This window comes from Podarcis tiliguerta, assembly GCF_965153285.1.
Source record: "Podarcis tiliguerta genome assembly, chromosome: 10".
Lineage (NCBI taxonomy): Eukaryota > Metazoa > Chordata > Lepidosauria > Squamata > Lacertidae > Podarcis > Podarcis tiliguerta.
This window is the reverse complement of record NC_139543.1, coordinates 17,701,051-17,725,460: the sequence shown is the minus strand read 5'-3', so window position 1 is coordinate 17,725,460 and position 24,410 is coordinate 17,701,051. Positions and strand designations below refer to the sequence as shown.

The window sequence follows — 24,410 nt, the reverse complement described above, 5'->3', positions numbered from 1 at the left end:
ACCAGCCCCCTGCTGAAAAAGGTTGCTGACCCCTGGATTAGAGTGTCGGACTAGGACCTGGGAGACCAGGGTTCAATCTCCCATTCAGCTACAAAACTCCCTGGTTGACTTTGGGCCTGTCATTGCCTCTCAGCCTAACCTACACCACAGGGTTTTTGTGGGGATAAAATGAGGAGGAAGAAAACCATGGAAGCTACCTTGAGCTCCTTGGAGGAACAGGTGCACCAGAAATGCAATCATTAAATGATATAATTTATGCATTTGATCAAGAATTACTCGTGGTTAGAGCAGCCCCACTGAACTCAACCAAATGGTGTCTGTCTGCCAATGGAATGGGCATCCACACAACGGGACTTATCTTCCTTTTCTCTCCTCTGCCATACTCATGTGCCCCCAAAAACTGCTCCAGAGGATTGTCCCATCGCATGAGAGGAATTCGGCTAGTGTGACATTGGAATGGAAGTCATTCAATGGGATTCCAGTTAGTCATGCCTGGACTAACTTTGGTCTATTCCAAAGAGAATAAGTATGACTCCAAACCAATACCCTTAAGCGCCCTGATTCAGAAATAGGTTTCTGTGCTTCCACCATGGACCTTGACTGGTATCTCCATAGATAATGGGGCATTGTGTGGTAAAGAATGACAACAACAATAATGGTCAGGATAATAATAATAATAATAATAATAATAATAATAATAATAATAATAATAATTTATTTATACTCTACCCATCTGGCTGGGTTTCTCCAGCCACTCTGGGCGGCTCCCAACAGAATACTAAAAACATGATAAAAGATCAAACATTAAAAACTTCCCTAAACAGGGCTGCTTTCAGATGTCTTCTAAAAGTGAGATAGCTGTTTATTTCCTTGACATCTGATGGGAGGGCGTTCCACAGGGTGGGTGCCACCATCAAGAAGGTCCTCTGCCTGGTTCCCTGTAACCTCACTTTTCACAGTGAGGGAACCGCCAGAAGGCCCTCAGAGCTGGACCTCAGTGTCTAGGCTGAATGATGGGGGTGGAGACGCTCCTTCCGGTATACTGGGCCGAGGCCATTTAGAGCTTTCTTAGGTCAGCACCAACACTTTGAATTGTGCTCGGAAACGTACTGGGAGCCAATGTAGATCTTTCAGGACTGGTGCTATATGGATCTATTTTCCATGTGTGTGTTCCACATGTACAGGGTCCACACTGCAAGGTCCTACGGCTTTCCAAAAAGCTTCTCCTGTAGGTTGGAGAACCCTCTAGAGTAGCATCCATTCTCATATGGTGGTGTTGTGGCTGGAAAGAAGAATTGGCAAATGTGGCGCTCAACCTACAATAATTATAATAATTATCCCAGGAGACAGTAAACTACAGTTCTGTGCATCTGGCATGAAACAATAGTTCTGAGCCTCTACAGGAGAAGCCATGACTTGAGCATAATTGATGGTGACAAAACTCTTCTGTTCCAGCAAACCTTCTCAATTGCTGGTTCTAACCTTCCATTCCTTCTTAAGGGTATGTTTGTTTGAGAACTGGCTGGTTGATAAGAGCCTATTAACAGCTAAATCCTGATTTGGAGAGGGTTTGGTTTCAGCTGTTATTTTAGGATTGATTCCTGCACTGGGACAGTTAACATTTTCTGAATCTCCCAATCCAGAGGTTTGCAGTTGTCTCCCTTTACAAGTCATCCATAGACTTTGGGAAGGTGGGTCAAAAATTGCCTTGGACACCAGAAAGAGTTCAGGTGGAAAATGGACATGTGGCAAGCCTTTTAGAAAATAAGTATTTTCCAAAATGTGGTAAATGGAGGTATTTTTACAAGATACTTCTACCTTTTGACTATTTAGGGAAAGTGTCAGCTTTTGGTGTCTTTTTCAGCTCATATTTAAGGAAAGTGAAGGAATGAATAAACATGCTTGTGGAAATTGTTCATCATTTGAACCCTGTTAGAAGGTATGGTTGACTTAGCGCTACTTTGGAGAGAAGTCTGGCTGCCTAGCTGTGGAAGAAAAGAAAAGAAAAGAAAAGAAAAGATCATAGAAAGGTCAGTGAAAAAAATATTATTGGGGGAAACCTACTAATTAATGCTGCAGACACGATGGCAGAAAATTATTAGCATCTACACAACAAATACAAGCAGATCAACAAGGTAGCATTTTGCCTTAGGTGTTTGCAATAGCATCATCAACAGAATAATCAATACTTCTTATTTTGAAACATGCTTTTTGTTTAATTTGTCACTACATGCAGTTAGTCTGTAATGATGAAAGGGCAATAATCCAGTAATAACAACATGGCAGTGCTAACAAAAATCAATAGACTAAATTCACATTTCCTGCAGTAGGGTACCAGACTCCAAACCTGCAGGCGCTAATATGCTAATGTTACTCCCAGTATAGTAACTAGTAATCTGAAATTAATTGTCAAGACACCATGGTGTCTGCCTGAGGGCAGCGGGATCTACATCAATTCACTTCAGCATTCCTCTCTATGGGAGCTGTGGGAGTTTCCTGGCAGAGATCTTTCTGCAAAAGTGTGGGGTTCCGACAGATCAGTGACAGTTTCCTTGAATGCCCTTCCAACATCTTCATTTTTTCCCTCAGGTGCGCCATTTCTATTCACACTTGTCTTTCGGCGATGGATTAAAGGCAAGGTAAACCCTGTGCTGAGGCACATCGTGAAACTCTCCAGAGCTTTCAGACTCATTTGGCACATTTGTCTGCTGTTGTGATGTCACCAGCATATGCAGACTTTGATGGCTTGAATTGCTCGTCTTTTGTCTGAGGCAACCAAGATGGTCATTGGAGTTTTCCTCTGGACTGGGTTGCAATTGGAGTCAAAACTTCTCCCTCCTATCTGCCCATTTATCTATAAGGTGGCCAGTGGCTGGAAGGCTACCAAGTCTGGGGTAGAGGCAGGAAAGTCTTGTTTCTTCTGCATCATTTTGGCCTATAAGTGGTATATAAATTAATAAATTCATAATAAATTAATAAATCACTGGTGCCAGAGTCCCTGGAGAATTGTGCTGAGGGTGAGCAGAGAGGGGGAGAATTTTTTTTCTTGTTCTCCCCCTCTAAAACAAGGTGCGTCCTATGGTTGGGTGCGTCCTATAGAGCGAAAAATACGGTATATTTCTTTCAGAAGATTGATAAAGAATGTATAATTATTTTGGTAATTATTGTGTGTATATTAGTCACCAACGTGTTGCATGAGTCGTATTACTTCTGTCAGCAGCACAGGTTGCATTTTTTTAACTTTTTGTGCTATAGCTACCATGGCTGGGGCTGATCGGAATTTTAGTCCAAAATATCTGCATGGTATCATCTTGGTGAAAACTGTCCAAAGTCATGCTACCTCAGATTTTTTTTTAGTCTTCAGATTGCCACAGAACTCACCCTTGTTTTCGTTAAATATTTGCATCCTTATTTGAATTCAGCATCTCCCGTGGGATAAAGATGCAAAAGGGGAGGCAAAATTATGAGAATTATTAGTATTCTGCATGGCCTCTGGAAAGGTCAGCTCTAAAACACTTGTCAGGGAAAGATCAATTTTTCATTATATTTCCCCAATGATTTGAAGACTCTTCTTCCTAGTCTATGAACCAATCATCTTTTTATTAGGTACCAGAAGATGGAGCTCTATTAATAAGCCTTCTTTGCTGAATGGCATTCAGGAAAAAAATGCAGACAAATTACAGCCGAAGACTTGGAAATGCTAAAGAATTGCTTTGTTTTCCCCTGGAGCTGAAAATATTGAAAGCCGGTCACAGTTACTTAGGCTTACTCTAAATTCAAGAAAACAGTTTGAACATGCTCAGTGTGAGAGGCTATATATCATTTTTAATTTTATCCTATTGATTCTTTCTTTTTCTTGCCATGGAATTCTATAGCACTGCTCATTTTTTGCCTACATTTCAGGTGTAGGACACAGTTAGATCAAAAATTCTATTCTGAATTTTAAAGGAAGTTTTAGAGCTCAGGATCTACAGTATGCTAAATCTCCAGTATGCTGCTACAGCCAGCTCAGATCCTATACATGTTTCCAGATGCTAGTTCTCAAATCCAGGAGGAACTCATGTAGAAATCATAAACAAAAATAGAAGGACTACTGGCAGAAGATTTTTCCATCACCATGTTGTAGGAATGAGGGCTCATGGGAACTTGGGGGTGGGATTCCTTAGGGTGGGCAGACTTTGCAAGCCTGATGATGTCACTGGGAGCACAACGAGCTCCAAAGTGGGTTCAGAAGTCAGCGAAATCTTTACTATCTCCATGCTATACTAACATGTATGGTAAAAGGTAAAGGACCCCTGGACAGTTAAGTCCAGTCCAAGGTACGGTTATCAGATGTCCCCGTTTCCTGGGGACAGTCCCCAGATTTACAAATCAGTACCCATACAAAATCCATTGAAGTTGAAAAGTGTGCCTAGATTCATTGAAAAAAATCTGGTAACCTTAGTCCAAGGTGACTATGGGGTTGCAGCGCTCATCTCATTTTCAGGCCGAGGGAGCTGGCGTTTGTCCACAGACAGCTTTTCTGGGTCATGTGGCCAGCCTGACTGAACTGCTTATGGTGCAACAGAACACTGTGATGGAAACCAGAGTGCACAGAAATGCCGTTTACCTTCCCACCATGGCAGTACCTATTTATCTACTTGCACTGGTGTGCTTCCGATCAGGAAGCCCAAGAGGCTCAGTGGTTTAGACCACAGTGCCACCCGCGTCCCCTATAACATGTATACTAACATGCAAGCAGATGTTGGATGGCCATTTGCCATGTACGATCCAGTTGAGATTTCTGCATTGCAGGGTTTTGGATGAGATGAATTCTTGGGCTCTCTTCCAACTCTACAGTTCTATGATTCTATGTTATAGGGTTGAGCCAAATGTTCAGTCTTCCAGCTTAAATTCTGGTCTGAAAACCAGGAGGAATTGGGTAGAGGGCAGTAAATTACTTGAAAATTTAGGTAGGATGGCAGCATTTTGTCTTTTTTCCTCTCCAGAATGCTCTAGGCATGGCCTTGTTCCACAACAGTGGATCCCACCATGGGCCCTTACTCCCAGAAAGGCCTGGAACAACACCATTTTGAGGGCAATCTAGGAAAAATATGTCAGTCACTGGCTAGAAACCAGTGACATTATCCTGCCCTCATTAGTAAAAATGTCCCCCATGCAGGCCATTTTGACTAAGTCCCCTAATGACTGTCAGTAAAATCAGTCTTCTGAGGTGCAGTGACAAGCGTAGTGTTGTGGTGATGTGAGGAAATCACCCTAATTTTATCCCGTATTCTGGCATGGTGACCAGTCTTGTGAGTGCACCGATGCATCTTCTGCATAAAATTAAATTGTGGGTTGCTATTTCTTTGGCAATCTCCATGTTGGCATATTCTCAAGATACCACATTGACAATGTGATAGCATAATGGTTCCGTCACATCACATTGTCCCAGAAATATGTAGCTCACCTGTGGTATTGTGGGCAAATCACTAGCATACTAAAGTTTCAGTGCGGCATTTAATTTTCTACTTGTGCAATTAAATGACCTTTTCTGTGTCCTAATGCCAAATATTATCAATGGTATCACTCTCAAAGATTGAAGCGTTGAATAATTAAAACCTGATGTGGTTGTATATATCATTCATATTGATGATATTGGGAATGAATAAATAATACACTGCAGAACTGTTAAAGCAATACATCATTTAAATAGACTCTAGCTGTGTAGATCAGGAGGGGAGACCTGTGACCCTGTAGAAATTGTTGAACTCAACTCCTATCATTAAACTCCATTAAACAAGATAAGTGGTATGGGATTATGGGAATTGTAGTACAGTAATGAATGGAAGCCCATAGGTTGCCCATCCTTGTAGTAGATTATGTACATAATTTAGACATTGTCCCCTTTCCCTTGTGATATACTTTATATATATTCATTACTTTATGCCTTTATCTATGTTATTATATTCACCAACCAACTTGCAAACAAATGAATATTCTTCCTCATACTGTATAACATCATTTCTTCTTTCTTAGCTGTTATTAATTTGCAAATTATTATTAATAATTGACTAATTGTTATTAATGTAGGTTTTATGGTGACAAGGAATGATCCAGCCTTGAGGAAATGGAGGCATTAATGGATAAGAATTCCTACTCTCACAAAGAAAGGCAGTCTACTGATTTTGTTATAATTAAAAATGAATGTGTTTAGAAAGGGACTGGCCATCCATTCTTTCTGATATATGGAGAAATATTACAATAATATGTGCAGTTATGAAGCTAAACTTCCATTGTCTGCAATAAAATGGGTCTTTCCCTGTAGGTTGGACTACATTCAAACTATATTCTTCATTATAATATCTTTAAAATGTGGAAGTCTTAGAATCATAGTATTGGAATGGACTATGAGTGTCATCTATGTGATGCCCAATATGTGCTATGTGATGCCCAAAATCTTGTTTTAGCCCATTCCAAATCAGGACAGAGGAAGGGCTTGTCCATCACTGCTTGGGCATTCTAAATGAAACTGAGACTAAGAACTGGGACTGGTTTCGAAGCGACTCAGTTTCACTTGTCTCACTGGTCCTCAGAAAAGCACAGTGTATGAACCACGAGTGACTGCTTTGCAGATCAAATCCACCTGAATAATATCATGGCCATAAAGGTAAAAGGTAAAGGACCCCTGGACAGTTAAGTCCAGTCAAAGGCGACTATGGTGCTGCAGCACTCATCTCACTTTCAGGCCGAGGGAGCCGGCGTTTGTCCACAGACAGTTTTCCGGGTCATGTGGCCAGCATAACTAAACCGCTTCTGGCACACGGAGGACCATGACGATTAGCAGAGACAAATAGCTGATTAGCAGAGCACCTAGTTTGCATTCAGAAGCTCCCAGGTTCAATCCTTGAGCTCTCTGGGTAGGGCAGGGAAGAACTTCCTGCCCAAAACCTTGGAGATCTGTTGAGACAATACTGAGCTAGATGAACCAGTGACGTGAGGTTAGTGGACTAGGGGGACCAAGCTAGTCCCCTAAATGCTCCCCAGGGGCCTCCTTCCCAAAGCCTGGGAAGCTTCTGCCTGGCTTAGAGAAGGAGGCACAACGCTCACGCACATTATGTCAGGACACCCCTCTGCCCAATCGCCCTCGCAAGCTGGTGCCTCTGGCCCTAACCCTATGAAAAATTTCACCGCACATCACTGCCCAGATTGACCAATCTGACTCAGTATAAAGTACAGCGCTACCTCGGGTTACATACGCTTCAGGTAACATACGCTTCAGGTTACAGACTCCGCTAACCCAGAAATAGTACCTCAGGTTAAGAACTTTGCTTCAGGATCAGAACAGAGGCTCACCAGCAGCAGGAGGCCCCATTAGCTAAAGCGGTGCTTCAGGTTAAGAACAGTTTCAGGTTAAGAACGGACGAATGAAGTACTTAACCCGAGGTACCATTGTAGCTTCCTATATTCCTACCCACGACACTGTCTGCCGGAAATACAATTTGTTCACAAAGTAAAAATGTAACAATCCAATCCCTCTCTCCAGTTCCCTGCATGTGAACAATGGCATTTACATGCACACAAGAGGGCTTTCACCCCAGCGCACACCGTGTCTCCACGTTGCCCAGCTGTGTGTGCAGAACTGTGTGCACAGAAATAGGTCTGCAGGCACATTGATCTATGTAAAGGAGAGCCTCAGGAAGGTGGATTTGTATGCACAAAAGAACAAAGCAGCCAATGTATTTTACATCACAATGTATTTTACACCAGCATCCTTTTGGAAGGGTAACAAAGAAAGTGTTCTCTAACAACCTCCTCTGTGCCCGTGACAGCTATCACTCATAGAAATTCTATATCTCTCATATTGTGGGAGCAATACGGCACACTGCCAGCACTTGAATTTCACACATCTTTTACGGATGGAATTGAATATGCCAAGGAGTGCAATAATGCGACGTACAATGCTGTCAATTTACTTCCCCCTTCCGCTTTGCTTTCCCCCTTCCTTTTCACTCCCCTGACTGCAGGTCTCATGTTTTTTTAGTGTGTAGCAGCAGAAGCGAATCCATTCTGGAGTGTACTTACTTAATAGTAAGTGCATTTGATGGACAGAGCCTGGCAGTGCAGCATGAATCCAAATGCTCTACCTCAACGAGCGAGGCTGTATCATCATGATGACAAGAAGACTGGACATACGATTGCCTCCGGCTGTTATGAGTTCTGGATCTCATATTTGTGCTGAGGTGTTGCCTTTAAGGCCGCAAAACTTGTGGCATATAACCTTTTAGCAATTATCCAACAGATGCAATTTATTGTGGCCTATCAAGTTCTGTGTCGATCTATTATTATTATAGTGTTGTGTTGATGAGAAGAAAGGGAAAGAGTTCTAAAGTTGGGTTACCAGACATCCCCGGTTCCTGGGGACAGTCCCCAGATTTGCAAATCTGTCCCTGGACAAATTCCATCCCCGGAATGTCCCCAGATTTGCAAATCTGTCCCTGGACAAATTCCGTCCCCGGAATGTCCCCAGATTTGCAAATCTGTCCCCAGACAAATTCTGTCCCCAGATTTGCAAATCTGTCCCTGGGAAACATGGCAGCAGCAGCCTCAGCAGCCTGGAGCCAGCATGGTAGTGCAGTTGGCTCTGGCTGGCTTCAGGAGCTTCTCGCTGCCATGGCGGCCACCGTTTTTCCTCACCGGAAGTCCCCATATGATGTGTCTTGTGCACATGTGATGTGTCTTGTGCTGTCTCCTGCCCCCTTCCCCCTTTGTTTTGACTGATTGGGGGAGGCTCGGGAGTCACGGGCGGCCATTGCCCAGTTTTTTTTAAAACTCTGCATTTATGTTTCACAGGCTGCGAAAGGAGGCCTTTGCACCTTTATACAATATGCATGTATGCTTGGGCCCAGGGTCTTTTGCCTCACCATTCCTACTACTGACTCCCTGTTGCTACTCAGCTTCAAAACAAAAGCTATCCCCAGATTCATTGAAAAAAAATCTGGTAACCATATTCTAAAGCCTATGCAAAAGTCAGATTCGAAAGTGGTGGGAACAACTGGCAACATAATTTGAAGAAGAACTAATTGGCAGGACTTTCTGGCGTGAACAGCGGCTGTTCAAAGAAAATGTGACACTCACTTTGAAAGCGTTATAGACTCCCCCCTCCCCAATAAGCAATGTGTTACATTTCTCGTCTACTAGATGTCTAGTGACTGATGAAGATTGCAGTTTCTAAGGACTGTTTACACCACAGGCATGTAACAGATTCCTATGCATCAGAGCCAGTCCAAGTCATTTTGGCACCTGAGATGGACCTCAAAATGGTATCGCCCTCCTGGCCAGGGAAGAAGGGGTGAGGGACGATCCACATCAGGAACTAGTGGGGGGGATGGGGAGAAAGATCAACGTTTCTCATCTGTTGTTTCCCCCCATGCAGATCTATAATTCCCTGCGCCCTTAAATTAAATGTATGGTGTCCCATACCATCTGCCCCAAATGTGTGTGTGTGTGGGGGGGGGGGAAACATCCATCCATAAATGCTCTTAAATGGCTTTGCTGCTGTTTAATTTGAAATCTTTTTGAAAGCAGAACTTAGAAATTGTCTGTCCACAAACCGCCTAGGGCCTTTGCTGATATCCACTGAAACCTAAAATGAGGTCCTGCAAAGAATGTTGATTACCAGGAGAGATATTTCCTTGCACTAAGAATGTATGCAAAGGTCAGTCAATCAATCCTTTTACAGTACAGTGGTACCTCGGGTTACAGATGCTTCAGGTTACAGACGCTTCAGGTTATAGACTCCGCTAACCCAGAAATAGTACCTTGGGTTAAGAACTTTGCTTCAGGACGAAAACAGAAATCGTGCTCCGGTGGCATGGCGACAGTGGGAGGCCCCATTAGCTAAAGTGGTACCTCAGTTTAAGAACAGTTTCAGGTTAAGAACAGACCTCCAGAACGAATTAGGTTCTTAACCCGAGGTACCATTGTATTTGAATGCTTCCTTTCTAAAGTGAAAAGCATGCTCAAGGCGGCTAACAACATAAAAGAAAATGCATAACTACAAACATAGCAAGTGCAGTTATAAACATCAAAAAGTACACAACCAAATTGAACAATTTCCCCATAAAGTGTAAGATCCAAAATAAAAATTGAAAAAATAACATCAACAACAACCACCTACCAACAAAACCCCCTAAACGATACCCCAGCCCAAGAAATGTGTTTATAACGAACAGATTTTGGTTATCAAGATATTCCCAACTGCTATTTGCAGATTAGGGAACATGTCATTAAGCAACACATCTTTATTCCATGCCTTGTGGCGATATTATAAAATAATAATTTATTTGTGTGTTTGTGCATGCCCCATTATCTAATTCTTATCATCCTTTACGAAAAAGATGATTCTGAAAGAAAGAAAGAAAGAAAGAAAGAAAGAAAGAAAGAAAGAAAGAAAGAAAGAAAATAGAGCTTCTTATATCCTTTCCTCTAGTTTGGCTTCTTAAACATTTTAATTCCAAGCTTTCTTTCCCCCCAAAAATAAATGTGCAGATTATCAGAACCAGAAGGGGATTGATTTTTGTCATTCGTTTGTCATTAGAAGTAAAGATTCAGGCTGAAAGAAGGGAATAGGGAGGTCAACGTCTCCTGTTGTGTGACTGACAGAATTTAAGTGGTGAGAGAAAAACACTTTCTGTGGGAAGTCAGCAGAGAAAAGGGTGGTTCAGCAACAGTGGGACAAGAGCATAGATGAGGATTCCGCAGTTGTATTCATAGCAGCCGGCACGAAAACAACTCTGTTTCTTTGCAGAATACTCCTTTTTCCTCCCAAAAGAAGTTCAGTCTCCCCCCCCCACTCCACAATTCCTCCCCTTCCTGCATAGCTGATCCAATATCTATTGAAGTCAATGAAGAATGACTTGGGTCCCTCAGTGTGAGAGAAACTTTGCTCCTGACAGCCTTTGGAGTAACAAAGCACCTCTCTCCTTCTAAGCGACAGATCTATAGTTAGCTATTGACAATGCTCATTTGACCTCTACGTTTCAAAAGAACACTTTCCAAATCGTTCACATCTCAATAATCCACTGCTTTAGATTTCTCTCATACAGTGGCGTTGCCCTAAACTAAGAGACTCACGTGTAACGTTTTAAGAAAAGGGCTTTGCTAGCAATGAAACTTAATTTAGTTTCCTGAAACAGAGGTCAGCAGCCTTCATTTGCACAATCAGTAAACAAGATCCTGCCCATCTGCAGAATGAGGCTGTAATCTTACAGACCAGCCTTCCCCAACATATATACCTCTATATGTACTGAATAACAACTTTGATCAGCTCCAGGCAACATGGCCTATGGTCAGGGATGACATACCCTCCAACATTTCTCTCATGAAAATAGGGATATTCTATTTCATAATAATAATTTTACTATTTATACCCCACCCATCTGACTGGGTTGCCCTAGCCCAGGGGTCTGCAACCCGCGGCTCCAGAGCTGCATGTGGCTCTTTTACACCTTTGCCGCAGCTCCGGGGCGGATACTAGCGAGGGGGGGAGGTGCATTGTGTGCCCCGACACTCACCACTGTGGCGGGCGCTGTACTGGCTGTGACGTCGCATGGTGTCCCGATGTCACCTTCCCGCCCGCCCGCTACATTGTAAGGGGCATGTACGCTGGTCACTGCATTGAAAGGGGGCATGTACACTGGTCACTGTTTTGAAGGGGAGTGAAGAACACACACAAACAAAAAAGGTAACTTTAATGTTTATTTCTATGAGGAGGAGTAATTCTGAGGGGTCAAACAAAGAAATAATAAAAAAGGGACAAAAAAGTTATTTTTATAATGACGAGTTTTGCGGCTCCCAGGTTTTTTTTCTTCAGAAATGGGTCCAAGTGGCTCTTTTTGTCTTAAAGGTTGCAAACCCCTGCCCTAGGCACTCTGGGCTGCTTACAACACATAGTAATAATAAAACATCAAACATCAAGAAGCTTCCCTATACAGGGCTGCCTTTAGATGGCTTGGTGGTCTGATAACTCCACACTCTCCAACTTTTCTCTGATGAAAATAGGGACATCCTAAGGAAAAGCAGGACATTCCAGGATCAAATCAGAAGCTGGGATGGCTTCTGTAAATTCAGAACCATCTCTGGAAAAAGGAACACTTGGAGGTTCTGAGGTGATGGGAGTGCCATTAGTGTATAAAAGCTCTTGAGATACACAGCATTTCCTCCCCTTGCCTGATGAAGAGTTTGGACTAGGTGATGCTATTGTTTTTATTTACTTAAATGTGTGCAGAACTTGATTATTATTGTTCACCCTTCATGGAATACAGTTAGGAAGGCTCCCTAGAGTATGTGGTGGCAGCTAACCTTCAAACTGCAGCTAATCCAGAATGCAGCAGCTAGACTGGAGACTGGGAGCGGCCGCTGAGACCACATAACACTGGTCTTCCCAGTATGTTTCCGAGCACAATTCAAAGTGTTGGTGCTGACTTTGAAAGCCCTAAACGGCCTCGGCCCAGTATACCTGAAGGAGCGTCTCCACCCCCATCATTCTACCCAGACACTGAGGTCCAGCGCCGAGGGCCTTCTGGCAGTTCCCTCGCTGCGAGACGCCTTCTTGGTAGTAGCGCCCGCCCTGTGGAACGCCGTCCCACCAGATGTCAAGAGAAAAACAACTACCAGACTTTTAGAAGACATCTGAAGGCAGCCCTGCTTAGGGAAGCTTTTAGTGTTTAATAGGTTATTGTATTTTAATATTTTGTTGGAAGCCACCCAGAGTGGCTGGGGAAACCCAGCCAGATGGGCCGGATATAAATAATAAATTATTATTATTATTGTTATATTATTATTTTCATTAGACAAATTCAGTGCTATTTTTCTAGAAAAAGAGATGCCAGAACTCACCGTGAATATGTCCCTTGTTCTCTTAGAATGGCAATGGCACCCACCTGAGAGGTGCCAGAACTGAGTTCCAGCAGGTTGCAGCTGAAAAAGAAGCCCTGGACAAATTCATGGAATATAATTTTCTATTACTCATGATGGATTTATGGAACTTCCAAATGCTGAGCTAGTATACTGTTATGTACTGAATTTCTCACCCTGGGCCGGCAGGGGGATACTGTAGATAGTTTTCACTCAGGTCCACATATGCAAATAAGGGATTGAAAGTGCCATTCAGTGATTGGATAGTTACAGAAAATGGTTACTGTTGTGTTGTAGTGGAGCTCTATATAAGCAGGCTGGCTGAACCCTTCAGTTCAGTTCTGTGCTGGCCTGTGAATAAGCAAGAGCTGTTTGAAGAATCACTGTGTCGTCTGATATGTTCACCCACAACTTAACATATACCACTGAATATCAGTTGTTGTGGAGCATCAGTGGCTCAGGACCGCTGCCTTCCCTCCTTCCTGGGCTTCCTGGAAGTTGGCCCCTGTTGTAAGCAGAACCTTGGATTTTGGTGAACCTCTAGTCTGATCCAGCTAGACTCTTCTTTTCTGCTTTTGTAATGCAGTGGCTCAGGGAATAGCTGTGGCATAACGCAGTTGAAATCTGGTCGTTGGTTAAGACCAGAGGCTGCTGAAAACTCTTTGGGAACATAAAATATGGAAAGAGACTTGGGGAACAGAAAAGAGACATAAAATTTTAGAGCAGGATGTAATAGTAGAACTCCTGGTCCTTCCTGATTCAGTCAATTTCTTTTTTTAACAATCTCATTCCAGCATGATTTCCATGGCCCATTAGTTTCATCCTTAGCAAACTACAGTGGTAATGAGAAAGGATAGAGATTTTTCTCCTTCTGCATATGCTCATTTGACTTTATTTCCCCTTTCTAATGTAGCAATCTCGCCCCTTTTTGGGGGTGGGGGTACGGCAGCAGTTCGTAATTATCGTTGTATGGTTTTTATATCCTACTAACTACAGAACAAAACAAAACAGTATTCATCGGATAATGCTCTCATCCTGTAGTTTGCGGGAGTCCATGGACTGCATCGATAATGATATCAATAATGATATGCTGTAGGTAATGTACAGATTACAGGATTCTTTTTTGGAAGGTTTTCCTTTTCTTAGAGGATTGTGCCAATTGTTACAATGCAGCAGTTTCAATCCTACCAAGACTGGGGTTGACAAAAACATTGAGACCTGTCTTATTATGTGAAGACCAATCCAAAAAGTTTAGACAAAAACCACAGAATCATGGATTGTAGGTCATTGTGGCTTTTGCCCGTTCTTTTAGAAACTGTCTGTACAGGGGGAGAAAGAAAGGGTTAAAAATGTAGACCAATAGGAAAGCCAGAGGCGGAGCCTACCTGTTTATAAAAGGGCTTAGCCTGAGGTTTGAGTTAGTTGATGGTGGGTAGTTGGTTGGTTTTAGTGGGTTGGTTGGTTGGGAAAGGCAGTTGGAAAAGCAGTTGGCAGACAGTTGGAAATAAGAGAGACAGTTAGTGCAGTTGGTTCTTGTGTGAGGGGAGGTAGAAGAGATGGAGCAGGATAAAATAAGACTAAGAAGGTAAAGAGTAACAATGTTTGGAATGCAGTTAAAGTTTGTTTGTGTCTGAAATAAACTACACTCTTCTTTGTTAACTTGAGAACCTGACTGAGACTAAGTAATTTACCGGGGAGGACCTGGTTGGTGGCAGCGGATTAGTGGTGTACGGGTCAATAGTCCGTGAGACGACAGGGGGTTCCGTACAAATGCCACAGTCGTCTAGTGCAATCGCCTTCAATGAAGAAATCTCAACTAAAGCATCCATGACAGATGGCTTCCAACCTCTGCTTATAAACCTCTCAGTGCACCACCTCCCAAGGGAGTCCATGCCTACTGTCAGAAATCCTTCCTGATGTTTAGTCAGAATCTCCTTTCTTGTAACTTGAATCCAGTGTGGTGATCACACAGGGTCCCCGGACGTTTCACCGTCTATTGATCCCTGTGCCACCACTTTATTTCTCGCTGGCACCACCCAGGCCCTACCTGGTACAATACTGAGCCCAGCCAGGGTTAAATTGGAACATAAACTTTTGTTTATTTATTACAGTTTAACAAGCGTGTGGTTTCATAAACGGTATTGGTCAATTACAATAATGGGGTGCCTATCCAGACCTATAACTCCTGCTCTCACTAACTAAACCACCTCTCAGGTATTTACTTGTCTTCCTAGCCCCTAACTATTCCTGGCTCAGCTTATTTCTCTACACTAACTCAACCTACCCACAAACTCTATCCCACTCCAACCAACCACCCAACTTCCAATGAACTCCCCCCTTCGCCCCTCCCAGAGCTGGTTTTATAGACCCTCCGACTCCACCCCCCTGGGTTCTGATTGGGTAACCTGTTTAACTATTTCACCTCCAGGACTCTCATATGTTAATGTCACATCCAGTGGTTTGGGTCCTAACTTCCAGAGCAGGAGAAAACAAGCTTGCTCCATCTTCCATATGACAGCCCTTTAGATATTTGAAGGTGTCTATCATATCTCCTCTCAGTCTCCTCTTTCCCAGGTTGTGAACCCAGGCCGCCCTGGTCCAAGTCCAACCTGTGACATAACCATGTGTGTTTCTGCTCCCTCCTACAACTTCTAGAGTGGGACTGCCTTAAGCATGGTGTGTTCTCAGTGAAATCCTTAGAGTCTGGTTTGCACTGCAACAGTTCTGGTGGTCTCTCTTCTTCCATCCTACCCAGTGGAGTAAAATTTCTCTGCATTTTTTTTAAATTCCCTGGTTTAAAGATCTGGTTTATCAGGAACAGAGAATACAAATGGCATTTCAGCATCGCTAAGCATTGAGGGTAAATCCAAGTCACAGTGATGCAGTTAGAAAGAGTATTGATTTAGCTTAAGGGAATCACATGGCAACCAAATATACAAGAAAGAAAGTTACTGTTTTCCTGTAAACAAAAAACACACAGACTTTTGTTGGCTTCATTTGATAAAAGGGACAGTGTTCATACCAGCAGTTTCAGGATACTATAAGATAATTGTCTATTTTCTGGTTAGAGTCTAGAAGGTCAACCACTTACCTTTATGCCCAACGCTTGTTCTTAGAGGCAACAAAAGATGAGAAAGCAATATCTCATTACAGTAGCTTTCCATTCAAGCAGGACCTGCTAAAGAACCAGATTCCTGTCCTTTAACAGGGAAAACCAATTGGGTAAATGAAAGATGAATTGTTAACCCAGCTGAATCCAAAACTGATTATTAAATCTCATTGAAATGAGGAACACTGACGCAGGGAGGAATCACTCCACCAACACTGATTTCTCATTTCCCCCTGTCTTAAATTCAGTTCTCTCCCCCATTTCTGCATAGTTTGCAAACATTTCTTTAAACCTGCTTGAAAATATATATGCATTTAATAAAATCAGTGAATGTTAGAATGACATCGGAGGGAGGTTAAAAGGTTTTTAGTAATAAGATGGTGGAGGAATATGGAAATTTAAGAGTTAAAAAGATCAAAATTAAAGGTTTTATATATAAAGATAAGGATTAAGTTAAGACAGAGGGAAGGGATTTGCTGATTAAATGTATGAATTGGAATACAGAGAGGGGAGGTGTGGGGAAGTCTAGGAAATAAGCAAATGTAAGAAATGTAATGAAAAAGGAACTGTTTTTATTTGTTTTTCTTTTTGTATTTTTGTACTTTTCTTTCTTTTTTCTATGTAAAACTTTTAATAAAATATTATATATATATATATATATATATATATATATATATATATGAAAATTTATATGCATTTATTTTAGCATTCCTCTTTTTTGCAAGCAAATTTTCTCTACTAGAATGTTATTTTCATCAATGTACGTGTTTTATGCTCAAATTTCCTCAATGTAAGAGCTGCATCTCAAATATTCTACGAATATTTATAAAAATTCAGATATCAAATGAGAGCCGTGTTTTGGTTCGGTAGTTAAGGAGGTGAACTGGGTTAATTCCTACACTGAAGTAAGTAGTCCTGGTGTCAGGTAGCAAAGTTTTAGTTGTCGCGCTGCATGCTGCTTTCTTCATTTTAGAATTGTGCATCATATCATTGGAAATGGTGGGCCTCAGGCTTGATCAGATCTTTTATTTGATAACTGAATACTGCACCAACTTATTTGTCAACCCTGAAAAACAAACAAATAGGGAGCAGATCACCTGCTATTTGCATTTCTAGGAAATTCGAAACACAGTATTAAGGAGAAAGGATTGATCAAAGTTCAGTTTTGTTGCTTCAATCTTCTCCCTTCTTTCATTATGTTTTAATGAGATGAGCTTTCAAAAGCCATTTCACAGCCTTGAGTAATGTGCCTCCAAGATTTTCTCCTGGATTCCAAAAGGAATAACTATAACATCTAAGAATAAACCTAGCAGCATACAGTTCATGGGAAACAGGTAATCAAAGCATGAGCGATTAGAATGGACCACTTCTTTGCTCTGCAAACAGCACCTTTACTCTAGACCGTTATCAAAAATCAAGTAAGAAATCAGACGAATCATTACAGTTAAGTCTGAGCTTTCATGCTCAGAGAGCATTGGGATCCAGACATTGTCTACTTAGCTAAATAATTACAGTGGAACCTCTACTCACATATGGAATCCGTTCCAGAGGTCCGTTTGTGAATCGATCTGGGTCGCTAGTAGAAGTGCCGTTCTGTGTGTGCGCATTCAGCGACAGCACCGTTCTGTGCATGTGCAGATGGCAGAAGCCGCTTCCGCCATAGCTGTCAACGTTTCCCCTTTTTAAAGGGAAATTCTCTTATTCCGAGTAGGATTCCTCGCAAGAAAAGGGAGAAGTTGACAGCTATGGCTTCTGTGCATGCGCGAATCAGGGCAAACCCGGTATTTACTTCCAGGTTTGCCGTGGTCGTGAGTCGAATTGTTCACGAGTAGGGGCGGTGGTAAGTTGAGGTTCTACTGTAATAGAAAAATAAGCTTATTACTGAGCTAGATCTACCAGTGGTATGATGTTTTATAACACAGCTTTCTATCTTCTAAAACACAGTGGCACTTACAATGGTACCTTGGGTTACATATGCTTCAGGTTACAGACTCCGCTAACCCAGAAATAGTACCTCAGGTTAAGAACTTTGCTTCAGGATGAGAACTGAAACTGTGCTCCAGCAGCGTGGCAGCAGTGGGAGGCCCCATTAGCTAAAGTGGTGCTTCAGGTTAAGAACAGTTTCAGGTTAAGAATGGACCTCCGGAACAAATTAAGTACTTAACCTGAGGTACCACTGTACTTACAAATACACATACAAAGGAAGGTGTTTTCTACCAAGGCAGGCTATTGGTCCTTCTACCTCAGTACATAGCTGCCAAGTGTCCCTTATTTGAAGGCACAGTCTCTTATTCCTTATTCGCTTATTCAGTGTGGCCTATGCAGCCAGGAGAGGCAGGTGGTGCAGGATGAAGATCTTGGCTACCATTGTCGCTACTGTGAGGATTAAGGCAATAAGGAGGTTGGTCCTGTATGGGGGCCTTAGCGGGAATGGCTCCATGGAGGAACCTGTATAGTGTTGATCTCCCCACTGCCTAAGTCCTCACTTTTCCCCTCACACTAAGCATCAGCAGTGATTGGGATTGCAAATCGGTTTTCTTCTTTCGCATGAATCTGGGTTCTGCCTAAAGGCCAGTTCTCATAAATCTGTTCTAAATGTTCTGAACATCTGAAGGCAGATGTCAGGGGATGGACTGAGGAGGAATGGTGGGAGTTGTCCTCCCACCTTCTCCTGAACCTTCCAAGGGCAGGAGGACAGTATTGATTTAGAACAGTGGTTTGCAGAGGGGCATAGTCTAGAGCGGAAAAGCTGGGAAATACTGGGTGAGGAACAGCTAGAAGAGGACACATCCGGGAAGAGACAGCTGACAGATTCAGTTTGGACAGCATTTCTGACCCCACTTCGCCTAAGACTAGATGGGCTTTGAGAGTGATAGAACAGAGAGCGTGGAGGCAACAAGCTCAGATTACCCAGTGTAGGAGTGATGCCGATTAATGGGGATGGAGGGGGTGAACCTTTACGGGGAGCAACACCATTTCTAGAGAGATATGCATCCCTTTGTCTCTTGCTGTGATTATTAAAGAAACTAACTGGTAAGAATGTTTCTTTCGTTTGATCTGCTTCTTTACTGCCACTGGGGGAGGGACCAGGTTCTCCGAAGCCTGACAACAGCCTTGTATAGGGACATTTTTTAATCTGTAATGTTTTATTATGTTTTTATATATCGTCATCATCACCAAACCTTTATTGGAATCACTTACAAACATTCAGAAAATAGGCCTGTGTGATCTCATCGCCATTTAAACAGTACAGTCATTTGCCAAAGGGAAGAAGAGGCGAGCAATCTATTTCAGTTTTTATATATGTTGGAAACCATCCAGAGTAACTGGGGCAACCCAGTTGGATGGGCAAAGTACAATTATTATTATTATTATTATTATTATTACAGCTGCTGTAATCATTCAAGCACCCATTCAATTGGGCCATATTCAGTCCACGCAAAGTTCTGTTTTTCACTCTTTTTCAGAAGCAAAACTGATGGATTTTGAAGCCCAAAATGCATGGACTTCTTTTCAGTGCACAGCAAAGTTTCACTACTTGAAATTATTCTGTTCTACGTATTTCCCTGCACTTCCAGGTCTCTTATGTGTGGCTTGTTCAGCAAGTCTTTATTGTTCTGCTTTTACCATCACAAAGGAATTACATGAAACTAAAATATAAAACAAAATCGTAAATCTCCTGCTGCAATAAAACATAGAGCATAAAGATGCAAAATGTACACAGGGAGCTTCGCCACCATAAAGCAGAGAGATAGTAATTTTGAAATAAAAGTCATCAAACATATTCAGCAAACTCTTTGCGCATAATTCTTAAAATGACCAATAGCAGGTCTTTATGCATAAATCACCAAATATAAGAAGTCTGATCTCTCTAATATGTTTGCAATACAGGGAAATAAAGCTTTGCTTTAGTTAAAGATAATCCCCCCAGTCAATGAAATCAGTATTTTCTTTTGACAGGGCATTTAAAACTGCTTCATTTTTATGTAGAACATGATGCAATGACCCTGTACTCTAAGCACACAGTACATCCATGCTCATATTTGTGTGGGGTGGGGTGGAGGGGAGTAGGAGGAAAACTGAAGCTTCACTGACTACAACCCTGTATGCCACATCATATGTCCTCTCTAAACATCCCCTGATCCTCAAAAATGATTTTCAGAGTGTTGTTGTTGTTTAGTCGTGTCCGACTCTTCGTGACCCCATGGACCAGAGCATGCCAGGCACTCCTGTCTTCCACTGCCTCCCGCAGTTTGGTGAAGCTCATGCTGGTAGCTTCGAGAACACTATCCAACCATCTCATCCTCTGTCGTCCCCTTCTCCTTGTGCCCTCCATCTTTCCCAACAACAGGGTCTTTTCCAGGGAGTCTTCTCTTCTCATGAGGTGGCCAAAGTCTTGGAGCCTCAGCTTCACAATCTGTCCTTCCAGTGAGCACTCAGGGCTGATTTCCTTCAGAATGGATAGATTTGATCTTCTTGCAGTCCATGGGACTCTCAAGAGTCTCCTCCAGCACCATAATTCAAAAGCATCAATTCTTCAGTGATCAGCCTTCTTTATGGTCCAGCTCTCACTTCCATACATCACTACTTCATAGGATCCATTTAAAACCAGAAGTATGGGATCTAAGGTAAAGGTAAAGGTACCCCTGCCCATACGGGCCAGTCTTGACAGACTCTAGGGTTGTGCGCCCATCTCACTCAAGAGGCCGGGGGCCAGCGCTGTCCGAAGACACTTCCGGGTCACGTGACCAGCGTGACATCACTGCTCTGGCGAGCCAGAGCCGCACACGGAAACGCCGTTTACCTTCCCACTAGTAAGCGGTCCCTATTTATCTACTTGCACCCGAGAGTGCTTTCGAACTGCTAGGTTGGCAGGCGCTGGGACCAAACAACGGGAGCGCACCCCGCCGCGGGGATTCGAACCGCCGACCTTTCGATCAGCAAGCCCTAGGCGCTGAGGCTTTAACCCACAGCGCCACCCGCGTCCCTTATGGGATCTACTCATCACTAAATTTTACTGTTAAACTACCTGTCATGGGGTATATAATTGCAAATGTCCCTTAGAATAAGCATTTGTTTCAAACAGCTTTCTTTTCCGCGAACACTCTCTCAAACCAACGCAGAATTGGCTTATACCGTAAACCTTCCATTGAGCACTGTAATTTTATACAATATTTCTATCAAGGAAGCACAAAGGCAACCGGAAGACTACAAAAGCAAATGCCATCTTTGTCATACGTTCATTGAGGACCCGTTCCACTTCAAAATGCACCTTTGTTTGAAAGTGCCTTTGTGTCAAACAGTTAAAATCTCCCTGCAATCCAGAAGGCAAACACTGCTTTCTTTTCATATATAAAAAAATGAGATAATATTTTGCAGCCTACTCTAAATGTTGACTGATTGTGGTGTTAAAGAGCATAGACTCATACAACCATAGAATTGTGGAGTTGGAAGGGACCCTGAGGGCCATCTCATCCAACCTTCTGCTATGCAGGAGTCTACACTAAAGCATCCATGACCTCTGCCTAAAAACCTTCAAGGAAGGAGTCCAATGGATCAAGCAAAAAATCTGTGGAAACTGTTACAAAATGAGTCTCTAATTAGATTGCCATCTTGTCCTGTCTTTATTGCTTAGTCATAAATATCAAACATATATGTTTACTCATGCTTACAAATGCATTCTATGGTTGCCACGTGTCCTCTTTTCCTAGGACATGTCCTCTTTTCCAGGGGTAAAATGTCTGTCTGGGTGGATTTTTAACATTTACCAAAATGTCTCTGGCTATACTTTCTGGATAAGACATAGACATAACTGATGGCTGAAGACTTGTTTTCCTCTTCTCTTCTTCTGCCCCCCTCAGCAATATATCACAGCTTCTATAGCCCACATATAGTAAAAGGTAAAGGTAAAGGTACCCCTGCCCATACGGGCCAGGCTTGACAGACTCTAGGGTTGTGCGCCCATCTCACTCAAGAGGCCGGGGGCCAGCGCTGTCCGGAGACACTTCTGGGTCACGTGGCCAGCGTGACATCGCTGCTCTGGCGAGCCAGAGCCGCACATGGAAACGCCGTTTACCTTCCCGCTAGTAAGCGGTCCCTATTTATCTACTTGCACCCGGGAGTGCTTTCGAACTGCTAGGTTGGCAGGCGCTGGGACCGAGCAACGGGAGCGCACCCCGCCGCGGGGATTCGAACCGCCGACCTTTCGATGGGCAAGCCCTAGACGCTGAGGCTTTTACCCACAGCGCCACCCGCGTCCCTCTCCCACATATAGTAGGGGCATGTAAAATGAGAGTTGTTATAGCATCCTCTTTTTTGCTCTCCAAAATAGGGCAACCCTAGCATATGCCCCAAATCACCCAGTCTCAGAGGTTACTAGTGTTCTAATTTCAGAACCAGCCCTAACCTTAGAGAGAGTGAAGTGACTGCCTCAGGTGTTGGACACCAGGGCATGGTGAGTGGTGGGGAAGTGTTGGGAGACAGAGCCAATTGAGAGTGTTGCTCTATTACCAGAACTACAGTAAACTTCAGCTGCAAATCTCATTATCTTTAGTACATTGAAAGGGTGGCGGTAGGCTTGCCGTTCCCCTCAGGCAGCAAAGGTTCTTAAGAATGACACCTGATTCATTCCCCTTACAGTTGTGAATGTGATTGAAACTCTCTCTGCTTTTGAGTTGTTGTAGGGAATTTTGCATTCACCAGACATGACCGCTGGAGTGGATGTCTGCCCCACAATGGGAAACTATTTCAGTCTCCATTTGGTCAACTCCTCTTCTCAAGCACTATGGTTTATCCTGCCTGCAAGTGAGATTTCTGATGTATTTTCCTTGTTTGTTTTCCAAAAATAAGTCATCAGTTGAAGCTACAGATCACAGCCCTGGAAGAAAGCTGGTGGCCATATGGTATTTGCTTTGACCATCTGTAAACGGAGCTTGCTATTTAGACAAGTAAGCAAATGAGAACAGGCCAGAGACGGAACAGACCTAATAATAACCGGAGAAGCTTACTCACCCGTTTATCCATCCTTCTGCCATTAAAACAACAAAATCAGTTCAAGAAAAGAGAAATAAACTACTGAATGGAGAAAAGGGATGTAAATACAGCACAGACATATAGATTCACAGTACAGATCCCCTGGTATATGTATTGAGTGTGGCATAGCTTGTTTACAAAGCTATTGTACTACCAACCTTACTATATGCTTTTGAAACATGGACCACTTATAAACGCCATCTCCAACTCCTCGAAAGATGCCATCAACGGTGTCTCTGAAATTTTTTACACATCACTTGGGAAGACAGGGGAAATAATATCAGTGTACTGGAAGAAGCAAAGATCATCAGTGTTGAAGCAATGATTCTTCCACATCAACTTTGTTGGACTGGTCATGTTGTGCGGATGCCTGATGATCGTCTTCCAAAGCAACTACTCTATTCTGAACTTAAAAATGGAGAGTGTAATGCTGGTGGTCAACAAAAGAGGTTTAAAGACTGTCTCAAGGCAAATTTTTAAAAATGTAGTATAAACACTGACAACTGGGAAACACTGGCCTGCGAGCGCTCCAGTTGGAGAACAGCTTTTACCAAAGGTGTTATGGGCTTTGAAGACACTCGAACTCAGGATGCAAAGGAGAATGGCAATGGTTCCCACCTGGGAGGTGCCAGAATCGAGTTCTGGTGAGTTCCGGCTGGAAAAAAAGGCCTGGTTAATTGAGTATAAAACCAACATGACAGGAGGTCTAAGAATTCAGGAACTGTCATGACTGTCAAAGCTACTGGGGAAAGTGTTTAAGATTTCTGGAACAAAGAATGAGAGAAAGAAGATTGTGAGTAAAACTGTGTGTGAACCAAAGGTAGTTTCTGGCTATTTAAGCTTCAACAAATGGAACATGTCAAAACCAGAAAGTTTGTTCCTGACAGTACTGGAAAGAAGATCACAAATCCACCCTGTGGATTGGCTTTCTGGTAAGAGCAGAAGGTAGCAATTCTACCTAGTGTGTGCTTGGATACTATTCATTGATTGATTGTTGTTGTTGTTGTTTAAAAAAGGTGGAGCATTTTTACTTTTAAAGGAATCCGTGCCCCAAAGATTTTTGGCAAAATCAGCAAATACAGCAAACCTAGGCAATTTGTAGCCACCTTTCCTTTGTAGCCCTCCACAACTATAAAGTAAGTTCAGTCCTGCACTCACCAAAATGATAAACATATTCTAAACTGCTGTGCAAATGAGGCAGAAAAAATGGAAGCTTCTTCCATAGGTGAAGTAAACTTTTGAGAAATTAGAGGACAGGTTTTGGTACAGCACTAGTACAGTGTGTTTGTGTGCCTGGTCCTCCTCATTTTTGAATTTGGCCCTCCCTGCCAACTGCTGAGGTAATTTGGTCTTTGGGCTGCAAAAGCTTCAC

At 42.8% G+C, this 24,410-nt stretch overlaps 2 long non-coding RNA genes across 2 annotated transcripts in view; both read left to right on the top strand.

Moving 5' to 3' along the window:
- Window positions 1-24,410, top strand: part of LOC310658318 — a 648,769-nt gene that overhangs the window by 118,292 nt on the left and 506,067 nt on the right. The window lies entirely within an intron of this gene.
- LOC310658545 lies at window positions 11,691-11,933 on the top strand. The gene is made up of 2 exons (XR_014502364.1): window positions 11,691-11,804; window positions 11,840-11,933. It is a non-coding gene; the product is annotated as an uncharacterized lncRNA (long non-coding RNA).